This window comes from Columba livia, chromosome Z (genome assembly GCF_036013475.1).
Source record: "Columba livia isolate bColLiv1 breed racing homer chromosome Z, bColLiv1.pat.W.v2, whole genome shotgun sequence".
Lineage (NCBI taxonomy): Eukaryota > Metazoa > Chordata > Aves > Columbiformes > Columbidae > Columba > Columba livia.
This window is the reverse complement of record NC_088642.1, coordinates 30,532,331-30,544,867: the sequence shown is the minus strand read 5'-3', so window position 1 is coordinate 30,544,867 and position 12,537 is coordinate 30,532,331.

The following is a 12,537-nucleotide window of genomic DNA, read 5'->3' as shown; positions in this document are numbered from 1 at the left end:
GCACTTGGTAGAAGTTACCCACCATACAAATATAAGAACAGGGTAGGTAAAACCCTGCAGAACAGATCTAAGCTTTTTCACTGAGTTGAAGATGAAGCTATTACTAAGAAAAATCCCTATCATACCAAGAGTCAGAATTAGTGTTACAGCTAGCAAGATACATTAAATAATGATTCCACTTAGTATTTACTCAGTCTTGGCTTTGCCAGTTGGAGTACCCTATGCAATCTGGCACTTTGCACTTCAAGCAAGAAGTGGGCCGCTTGCTGAGAAGGGGGAGGGAGAAAAAATTATTAGGTGGCCTAGAAAACATGAACTCTTTACAGATTAAAAGTACTGGAAGTAGATGACTGAGTTAAACCAGCAGTTCTCAAGTACATGAACTACTACAGCAGAAGGAAAGGAATAACTTTTTTTTTTTTTTTTTTTCTGGAATCATAGAAACATCTAATAAATTTCAGCAAGAGTACTCAGGTTAGATTGAAAATTCTTTATAATGTTAAGGATAGTGGTGGGTGGGATTAGTTTTCCACAGGAGAATTTAGCTGAATGTTTTTAAGAAAAGTATAGACAATCTTCTGCCAAAAATCATGCACATGTTGTTAATCACCCCTTGGGTGGGAAATCAGATTATACACTCCTCAAGGTCATTTTCAACTCTGTTCTTCTGTGACTTTTTTGAATTATAAAAATGCCATGTCAGCTTCATAAAAACTATTAACTTTAAAGTATCCTATAGGAGGTAAAAATGTCTTCTTCTGCAACCTTCCCCAGTCCTGTCATTTCATGGACCTTTATTTGTCAATTCATGAGGCAGATACTTTCTTCCACTGCAGTTACCACTACTTCAGTATCTTTTCCACTTTTCCAATTCAGTGCTGCTGGAAGCAACATTTTTTCACATTTGGTTGCTGGAAATGCTCTTTCCAACAGAGCACTAGGGAACTGATTTAATGACAGCAGTGTCAGTGCTGTTAAATATTCCAGAAATTTGTACAGCTTTTAAATATAAGAGTAACGAAGAAGTGGAGAAGAAATTAGGGATGAGAAAAGGAGAAACATATACTAACATGAAGAAATGGGGGGGGGAAGCTGAACAGCAACAGAGAATGCTTGTTAATGATGAAATAAAGCAAAATGGAAAGCAGTAGAAGAGCAGTTATTTATGAGTGATGGTCACAATGAGACAATTCACGTCAGTGAGACACAGAAAAAGAGCAAGTCCACATTTTGCCTGTAGCCTTTTCCTATTTCTCCCTCTCTTCCTATTCAGAAAATACCTGCTATTGTCATTTGAAAAAGAACGAGGTGTACTAAGCATTTTTTATCTAACTGTAAATATTTTCAGTTGTTTTGAGGAAATGCCACATATAAAAAGTTTGATTCCCTGAGTCCACTTGTTTAGTGGAGACTGCCTAAATCCATCAGCTTTATGTATAGCAAAAAAAAAAGGAAAACGTGATTCCAATGTTAAATGTGCTGTCCATTTGCGGTCTTTCGTAAATAAATCTAAGGTAAGCTGAATTTCATAATACTCATAGTTTGCTAGTTTATTCCCAGTTGTGTGTGGTCATCTGCTTATTTTTGATTATAAGTTGTCCCAGGCAGGACCTTATGTTCTTACCTTTAACGCAGCCTTTGGTCTTTGCATTGTCAAAGCAGCCAAAATTCTTGATGTGACAGTCAGAAATACAGTGTCTTGATCCTGTGCCAGAAGCAGTGCTCTGCAAGCCTCAGCACAGCTCTTGTCACAGCAGGACAAGCTCACAATTTGTATAATGACAGCATCTTTGTGGCTCTTCCAGTCCCTGTTAGAGGTGTACAACTGTATGACTGTGCTCTGCAGAGCCCAGCCTCATAGGATGTGTACGGTGTAGGGCATCACTTTTGCAGGCTCTTCCCCCAAGCCCCTGTCTACAAGCAAAATATCCTTTTCAGGAATGAATAAGAAGTCAAAGTTTTCCCCTAAGACTGCAGAAATAAAAGGAAACTCTAATCCCAGTGGTATGTGGGCATAATACAAAACCACCAGTCAACAGTAATTTACTGAAAAAACAGCTCAGTTCTAATCTAAGTGCAACTTGTAGCAACTGTGGTATCACTACTTCAGGGGAGACCTAAATCTAAGACCAGTTAAGTCTATGCAAGATTTTTGGTTTGTCCTACAATCTAGTTAAAAAATTAACAGGCAAACCATACAAAGTGTGCCTTTGTAAAGAAATACTGTTTAATAAACAGAGAAATTGGCTCTTAGCTGAAACAGACTTTTTTTTGGATGTGGGCAGCAAGTGTTCAGACTCTCAAATGGGATTGTGACAAATAGTTTCAGAAAAACAAAACTGGTTACTGAAAATAGCAGAGTGGTAACCCAGGAAATCATGAAACACAAGCTAGTTTGTTTGGCAGCTACCCATGTAAGTAAGGCAAAGGTCCTTAAGGGTTGCTACACTAGCACAAGGCTTTGAATGAGCCAGAAAGGGAAAGCAAAAATATGTGAAGTAGATGATTCTTTATGTTTTGTTTTGTTTTGTTTGTGTTTACAAATATATGTGTCCTATCATCCACAATTTTTGTTGGGTGTAAGGATGAGGTCAGCTAGTCTTTTTTCAGTCCTTATTGTTTTTGATTACTCTTTTGCAAAGCTTCAAGGCTAGTTAATTTTTAGGAAGTAAATTTAATTCCTTGTAATCAAATTTTGTTTTCTGCTCTTGTTTTACATATACTCCAAAACAAGAATGTACACAGCATGAAACATGAAAAGATAGTATATTTCAAAGAACAGCACTGTAAGTGGTTGTATCCATAAAGATCTTCCTGTATATGTACTAAGAGTCAGTTTCACATTAAATGGTCTTTCTGCTCGTGCTAGTATAGTTTCAAGTTTAATAAATACATGGGATTTTGCCTGTAGCAATTAAATCCTCTGCAGAAGAATCTTAGCATACAGAACCCTCTAAGATAATTCATCGAACAGAGACTTTTCCAGGGACTGCACCAGTAGCAGGTCCAGGAATTGAACTGAAAGCCCATTTAGTGCTGCCTTTATGTAGGATTCTGTAACATAAACAGATTTGAGAACACTGTGGCCAGTGTTTCTTACGCCTATTGTTGTATTATTTAATGCTTTTTGTAAACTACTGAGAATTTTTTTTCTCTTCTCCATATTATTTCATGTTCAATACAGAAAATAATATCATTCTAAGCTGAGAAGTTGGGTTTTTTTACCTCAACTACCTGACTGGGCATTAAATATAAACTTTTTTTCTTGAGACTTCATAAAAATTGCGCTCATAAGGATGATTTATGACTGTTTCAACATCAGTAACTTGTAAATTGAAATAGATGCAGAAAAGTGTCCTTTACATTTGTGTCTGTCTAAATTACCTGCAAAAATAAAGTCAATTTATCCAGCTTTTTTTTTTTTTTTGTGCTATAAAGGACAGATGGACTAAGTCTCCTATTGAGTGTATTTTAAAGACAAGGTGAAGTGTATGTTTCCTTAATCTCTAGCTCATGTTAAAATATACATGACAGAGACACTTGGCTAAAGTTCAGTTATTTTCATTAAATTTTAAAAAATATTTTCTGAACATTTTTTTAAGAAACCATGAATTTAATTTTGACATTAGAAATTCTGAAGAACATGTAAAACAAATGTGGTTTTCCAGGTTTCCTCTGCAATGTATATGACATATTTACTTTGTAACTGTTGGGTCACAGCACAGTCAAAAAATAGTTAAATGGAATAGCATAAATATTGGGTCAACAGGCTAGATACCTTCACTACTACAAACAAATTCACAGAAACTATATATAGGTTATATCAAAGCAGCTAATATCTGCAAAACATAAAGCAGAAGGAGCAGAATTTATCAGAGTTTATGACACAAATAAAATGTCAGACTTGCACAGAGTATCCGTGGAGTAGATCTGATGCAAGTTGGCCGTGACAACAATTATGAAATTAAAAAACAAAAAGAGTAATGGAACATTCATTATGGAAGAAGTCTGATTTTATAAATTTCTAAAAAAAAAAAAAAAAAAAAAAAAAAATCAAAACCAACAAACAACAAAATAAACAAACTTTGATTCATCCTTTCAGTATATTTTTCATAGAACTGACATTCTGGGAAATCCAGAAAAAGATTTATGTATAAAATCAGTGATCAGAACCTTGGGTGGGTGTGATTTTCTAAATGATCTATTTAAAAAATAAACAACTAAGAAGAATTAGGTTCAAATTTATTGAAAAACAACAACTGTTTTCAGTGGGCATATCAGTAATATTGGACCAGGAAACACCTCTATATTCCTGGATGTAGAGATTTACCATGGCTGCATCCTGACTCTGTAGCTGAGTGTCGGTTTTGGGGGTAAGAAGATGTAAGTGCTCTGTGTCCTGTACTCTATATTATTTAGATTCAATTAACTATACTGTGTTTACTTTGCAGCCATAGGATTTTCCTGCAATTGTAAATACAGTTTAGAAATATTTTTAATAGGAATTTGTGAATTCCTTCTATCTTGAAATGAGATCCATGTTTCTTCCTGATTTCAGTAAACTTAGACCACAGAGGAAAGTGACTTTTTTTTTTTTTAATTTATTGTTTCAATTTAATATTTTATGGAAGGTTACTCTGGTGCATCCATAAGTTGGTTACTATTGAAAGACATCACCTTATCAAACTTAGTTTTAAGCTCACCTATGAAAATGGCATTTAAAAATCTTGTACTTTATCCAGTTTGATCCTAAAATATGACTGTATCTACAGAACATAGAAAAACTCATAGTAAAAAACCATACTCTTGACATCCCTCTGTGTATTACTTCCTGAGTTCTTGAGAGAATTAGTTGGTAATAGTATATGTGGAATATGAAGTATACAAATGGTATGTGAGTAAATATGAATTGTTATCCTTGACATATCTACTCTTTCAACAGTCAGAAGCAATTGCAGAGTGAAAGAACGCAGTATTCAATAACATTGTGTTTTATGGATGCTGTGACTTTCTAAATGAAAGATCAGCATCTATAATTAAAAATGTGTTTTATTATAGCTATTTATTAGTAATACTATCATTAACAGTCCAGTCCCTAGAGGTTTATATGTAAATCCCTTATGTGTTTACTGCTGTTGAGTTGGATAGTGCATTTCTACTGTGAATAAAATATTTCTGAAAAAATATTAAATTTAAATAAGCTCAGATATGCAGCACTGATACCATTTACAGTCAGCCACAGGTAGATTCCTATAAAGCAGTCTTTGCCATGCTGTAGTAGCACATCTACTATAATATATTCTCTCTTCCAGAGGGAACTCTGGAGATCACAAGACAATTTAGTATTCACAAGAGATGCTACAAATTAGCACATGTTACAGGAAAACTTTGAGAATGTTAAAGTTAGGTTGACTCTGAAGCTGATTGCAATCCCTGATCTTAACTGTCTTCAAAATACAGGAACATTTCAGCTGCTGACCACAGGTGAATTTGTTTTTAACATTTAACTGGGAGAATAGTAAGAAAATTGTTCAGGAAATGCACATGATGGCTCCAAGAATGGATTTAAGCATCAAGCTACAGCCTGTTAATTTTATGTACATGGTTATCAGCCATTGTCATGTATTCTCAAGTTCTGGCTAAATTCTTCTCAATCTTCTTACAGGGTTTAGTACAATAATTTGAAAAGTTTTACCTTCCCCTTTGCAAAGGCAACAAGAAATAAAACAATGATATATTGGCTTTTCAAAGCTCAGAAGTAAAATCCCAGGTATCCTTTGCATTTAAGAACTGATTCCCTGCATAAGAACAAACTCCCCTGATTCAATCACTTGCAGGGTGATCTCTTGCAGTCCAGTCAAGCTTTCTTTAGAAGGAACAAGGGTGGTTAGAACTGTATTTTTCACTCTTGAAGGAATCTCTTGGGTTTAAAATCTTACAGCAAGTCTTAATCACTTCTGCTGTCCACTATCATCTGCAAATCGTTTATGTGGGATACAGTGAGAAGAAATGCTAGACTGGGATCCTCCCTGCTTAGATAAACTCCAGAGAGGTATTTTGTAGCTTTGTTGGTATCACTATGATCATGCTCATCAGCAAGATCATAGAGTGGAAGATAGGTGGCTTTAGAAGTTAGTGCTCATTAAGGCCAAAACAAATGATGTTTTATATGTATATTCGGATTTATGGGACTGAAGGGATAATACACCTTTCTCATGTTTTTATTTTTATACTGAAAATTATAATACAAATCTGGTTTTTGAAACAGATTTCTAGAATTAAGGAAAGTTTGTTGCAAATAAGTATATTTGGAATTTTACTATTCAGCATCTTTTAGAAGTAGTTCTTTGTCCAGCTGATACAGAGCTAGGTGGCTGTATAAATAATGTGGGAGAAGCAGAAAGCAGTCTAGGAAATCTTATAGCCAAGACAATATTAGAAGCTGCATATGCTGATGCAGCACTAGCTACTTTAGGTCATCATTTAAAACATTTTTGGTAACCCAAAATGTTTTGAATAAGTTAATACTTAACCTTGGAAATGTGTCTTATTAAGTTTGTAGTAGCACATCCAAAATATCTGAGTAAGAACAAATACAGAAGTCAGGGATTTGTAACGCAGAAGAAAGCATTCAAAGATAGTTATATTAGAGGAAAAGAAACCTCAGAAGAAATTAGGAACTTAAACTTAGCAAAAAAAAGGTCAAAGTAAATCTTAATGCTTCAAACATCAATACACATACTGAAAATATTAGCAGGTTAACAAGTGAACTAATCACATAAGGTAAGTGCTTCGGGTTATGACAGAAGTACAACAACATGCATACTGGTACATATGTGAACACCTAGTCTTATGAGAAATAATTCAAAAATTGGTATATATAGGCTAGATTTATTGGTGATTTCCATTACTTAAAGGATCTACTTTTATGTACACTCTCTGTCTCTATGGGGTGGGTTATTTTGTCTTTTAAAGTATATGGTATTCAAGGCAAAAATCAAGCATATTTTGTTTGTAGTGCAAATATGGTAAGAGTGAAGAATGATGCTTAGTTAAAGTACAGCAGTGCTGTAATGAGACAAAATAGCTGGGGTGAAATCCGGGTTGTAGGCTTAGAAGCAACATATTTTTGCAATTATTTCCACTCCCCAATCAAATAAGCAATTTGAGAACACATTTCTCTTCCCACACATAAACCCTTGATCTTACTAAATCTGCAGAGCAATTGGTTTTGCCAAATATGCTTTGAACAAAATGCTACTGAACTATTTAAAAATGAAAGCTCCTACAAGTCTTCACATACAATCAGTTTTGGTGGTGTTGCTATCTTCATTTTCCTGTTCTTCCTAGATAATAATTACACTAATTGTACTTTTTTTTTTTTTCCCCGTCTTCAATACATCTTCAATGGTCTAACAGATGCCCAGATGGTTTTATCGTTATTTTATGATGGAAGGGATTATGACTGAGGTTTAGCTTCTTCATCTACCCATGTAAACAATATTTCAAAAAAACAAACAACACACCTCTAACTATAGAAGTAATTGAATCAACATGTTAGATTAATTTTCTAAGATGGTTTACTGCACATAAAGTTAGGTATGTGTATACATCCTTGCAGTATTGACTCCTGTATCACTGTTATTTGAACAATCTTTTAACACACATTCTTTCTTATTTAGCATAATGTCAAACCACAGCTAAGTACAAGTTCTTCAATAAGAAAATGTATTATTTAGCCAAATGTTTATGGAAGAAAAATCCTGCAGGAAATTTCATTATTTTCTGTTATGATTTTGTATGTACCTTTGGTTTAAAATGAGTATACCAGGGAAGGATTTTACTGTGGATGATCTTTTTGCTATTCTCCCTGTTGCTGATCCACTGCTAGTAGTCAGAATTCCAAGGAGACAACAGTTGGAAGGTTTTTAAAAGGAGTTTTACAGACACCCATGTCTGCAGAGTGATCATCCAGTCTGTAGTATCTGTGTATGAAAGTACTAATTGTTTTAGACACTTAAAAAAATTTCAGAGTTTCACTTATTGCTGACAATGGTATCACAAACCTTGTGTCATACTTGTGCAAGGTATGATGATTACTTCTCTGCAAGAAACATTTTTTAGTACTATTATTATATTATGCAAACATAAAAACTGGAATAAAAACTTAGATACCTTTCACTTGGTAGTGTCTTAACATAGAGGATGATCAGTTCTGGACTGTTGACAAAAAAGTAATGGGTGCTGCCTCAAATACCTTTATAATTGTAGGATATTTGGTGGAAATATGATCGTATTAATCTTGTTATTTTAAGAGCAATGTCTTTTTTGCCCTGAGTCTGGCTCTTACTGCATAGTTCTGAATGGTTCATTAATTTGATTTATTTCTTGTTCCTATCCAGTATTTTTCTTCTCAACTTCCAGATTTCCTCAGGTAGCAGGAATAGAATTTGGACTTTGTCCAGATGCAAAACAAGGGCATGGAACTGTAGGACAGTCAGTAAAAAATCAAGGACTATATCTGAAGGAAAGCAAGGTCTACCAGCTTGTCATTAAGAAATACTTGTCTAATGTAAATTGTGATTATTTTTTTTTTCTGAGAATTATGCATGCTTGTGAAGCTTTATTTTCATAAAGAACAATCTGATTGATTGCTGAATTATGACAGTATGCTGAATTCTAATTTGATTCTTTTCCCTTTTTTTCTCTATCACTTTTCAAATTTGTTCATTTCCTGATATTCCTGTGTCTTTAATAAATATTCCTGCCATCCTGCAGAAGATTAGAAAACACAGATATCAAACCTGATTTTTAGACTTTCTTACTCATCTTCTAGTAAAGCTCACACATGCAATTACTATTTTTGCATATTCAAATTAAGTATAGCTATTTGTAGCCACAATCTCTCCGTCTTATTTGCATGCAAAATGTACATTTTGAATCTGGAAGTTATTTAAGAATGTAGCTCCAAGCAATTTCAGCTCACTTTTCCAATGGATAAAAAATTCATACTAAACCAAAAAATGCATAGTTTTATTATTGATCCTTTTGCAACATTACAGTTCAAAGTAATTTTGAAATAGGTATTTAAATGTGTACATTTAGGGTACTGTCATATATGAGAATGTGACTATTTATTTCTCTCAAAGACTTGTTCATTTATGGTCATCTCTTAGTCATCTAGTTTACTGGGAATATGAATAATGCAAAAAAAAAAAAAAAGCTATATAATACACAAAATACAAAACATTAGGACATCAGTCTATGAGAACTTTACTACAGTGCAGCAGAGAAAATGGAGGAAAGATCTCTGGCAGCTTCTGAGTAGCCAAACCTGTAAGTCCACAGAGCTGCTGTTTTATGAATATGGCAATACTTCCTCAGATATAAGGTGCTTCACAGATCATTCACAGTTGATTATTTTGGCAGGAATCACTCCTGCAGGCATGTAGAGATGTGTTTCTGAAGGGTCATGAAAATAAATGAGGCACAAAACACTCTTAAGGAGGTTAAACCCTGTTTTGAAATTCTAGTCCCCTTGTAGGGAAGTGGATGTAACAGAATTGGATTTATTTAGCATATAAGGCTTTTAAGGGACAAAAGCCTTTCTGATAAAATCCTGTCTATATCATCACAAACAGCCCGTGAGAAAATTATTTTTGCAGGATGTAGGTCTCCATCTATCTACTTTTCTTTCTTAGCCTCTCAAAAACATCCCATAAACATCCATAAAAGTCTGGAGAGCTTGAAGATTGTATCGCTCCATCTCCTCCAATCACCAGTGGCAGATGTTTTGTTGTACTGTTTTCCATGGTTACAAAAGTTGTAATTAATTTAAAATAACTTCAATACCAAAAAGAAGTCTTTAAAGGCAGCTAAGACTGTATTGCTATTGGAAGCAGTTCTCCTTTAATCACAGACACACAAAATGCTCAAGAAGTGAGGTATTATTCTTTGTCATCTACATTTTACACTTAAATGAACAGTTTATGTCATGTTCTAATACTGGCTATCTTGTATCTTGTTCAATTTTTCCTACACCTGAATAAAATGCTGTATTTTATTTGTATCCTATGTCTCATTTTGCAAAGTTGCAATTATGACTCTTATTTAGAATATTTATTTCTTCATTGACAGGAAATGCAGAATATGGTGTATGGTTTTTAAACTGACTGTACAGAGGGACAGAGAAGTCATTTAGTTTCAATTTCTTCTAGAATAGGATAGGGAAGCCTACCTGATATTCTGGGATAAGCAGCTGATACGTACATACTTCTGATCCTAAAAATGGTGTGAAAAGTGAATACAGTTGAAAACATTTTCAGATATCTAAATTACATAAGCCAGACAAAGTGTCCCATGCTGCTATGCATGGTACTGAAAAGCACAATGAAGTCTGTCTCAAAGTATTCACATTAGCTAAAACTTTGTATTTGTAATTTTGCCAAAGTAATTTATAGCTGCATGTCTGTAAAGGTTTCATAAATTCTATTGGGAGTAGATGGCTTTGTTTTGAGAAAGTATGGAGGAATTCAGGTCAAAGCTACAGAACGAAACCTAGAAACACTATTAGAATTTCACAATGGGGAGGTCAAGATAATGCAATGATGATCTAATTTCTGATCCAAGTAGATGTCTCAAAGTTAAGCGGGAAAGGGGAGTCTCTCATTTACCTTCTAAATCTTTTCTTTCGCTATCCTCCCTCAGGTTCACTGGCTATGCCTCTATCTCTGCACAGCTGTGTGAATTGCTTTATTCTCATTTCATTTTATTCTCTTCCTTTGAAAAGCCGATGAAAAAATATGACTTTTTTTTTTTTTTTTTTCTGTCGGACCTACTTCTAGCACAAGCATCTTTTGACAGATAATAAAAGTGGTCTAATTGAGGTCTTCCTTACCTTTCCTTATGCTGGAGCAGGCATGTTGGATGCAGAGAAGAGCCATCCTGCTTACAGCTTGTCCAAAGCTAATGCAGCCCTCACATTTCTTTGAATGGCTCATGAGAACAGTGAGCTGGGCTCTGTAATGGGCTTCCTGACACACATGCACAGGTCAAGCCAGGTTATTCTCCCTCTTTCAATCCCATACAGGGTCCTTCGTTATCAGCACATCATATGTAAGCTCTTTTTTCTCACACAGAAAATGAAAAATAAATCACTCTTTTTCATGATACTCCCCCTCTCCCCTCATTGTCATACCATTCAGACTCACCGATGATTTTCTTCTGCTAGAATAACTGATCATAATATTCAGTTTGTACAATATGTATACTGTTCTTACTCTGTGGTTCAAATCTTTGAGAAGATCCTGGGCACTACAAGCTTATTTGCACCCTGTGCCTAACTTGGCACACATATGTAGATCTCCAGGGCACTCATTGCACAGTGTGTTAGTGGTATTTCTGAAGGAACAGATAGTAGATGTAGAATTACTGTTAAGATCTTTCAAGCTGAGGGCCAAAGTCTTAAAACAGTACTGTGTATAACTGGTATGTAAGAAATTTCTAGCAAAAAACAGTACTGTTTAAGTTAAAGCCTAACTTTCAGCTTCAACTCATCTGCACAAGATTGAAGGTAGAGATCTGGTATGAACAGACCATCTTACAAAAACTCGAACAGCGATTTCACAGTAATGGTATTTGTCATCCATGTCTGGATTATTTAACAAAATTACAATTTAAAACTAAAACCCAGGATTTCAAGTGTTATTAAACACACCAGAGTTACCACACAATCAGATTAAACATTCAGTTGTTTAAATGATCAGTCATTAATATAATAATTTTTATTCTTTTTATTAAAAATATATCTGTATCACTTTACTAAACCTTTTTTTTTTTAATTTGCCACAAGCCTTTGAAGAAAGCACAGTAAAACACCATCAGTAAATACAGTGCCTGGTATAAAAGCACATTTCCTAGAAAATCTACACTCTTGAGAACTTGGAAAGGGGAAAGAGGATGTTTTGCATATGTTCCCCATGGCCCTCAGCAAGGACTGCAGGAATGTGGACTCTGACTGAATGGCATCAAGCTCGTATAGTACCTAAAACTGCATCTCCTGTAAACTGGTAATGTCAAACACCAATTTCTTAATGAACGTTCAGCATAATTGTGTTAAGTCCTATTTTGTTTTTCTTTCCATTAAAGTTGAAAATTCTTATTATTATAAACTGTAGAAAAAACTTACTGTGATGAGTGATAAGCACATGTGCTATCCATATAGTGCTATTCTAAGGGGAGCTGGGTATCCAGTGCAAGTGCAGAGTCTTGCATCTGGGCAAGAACAACCCCAGGTTCCAGTGTAAGTTGGGGAATGAACTATTAGAGAGCAGGGTAGGGGAAAGGGACCTGGGGGCCCTGGTGGAGAGCAGGTTGACCATGAGCCAGCACAATGCCTAGGCCACCATCCTGGGGTGTATTAGAAGGGGGGTGGTTAGTAGGTCAAAAGAGATTCTCCTCCCACTCTACTACGACCTGGTGAGACCGCATCTGGAATATTGTGTCCGGTTCTGGGCCTCTCAGTTCCAGAAGGACAGA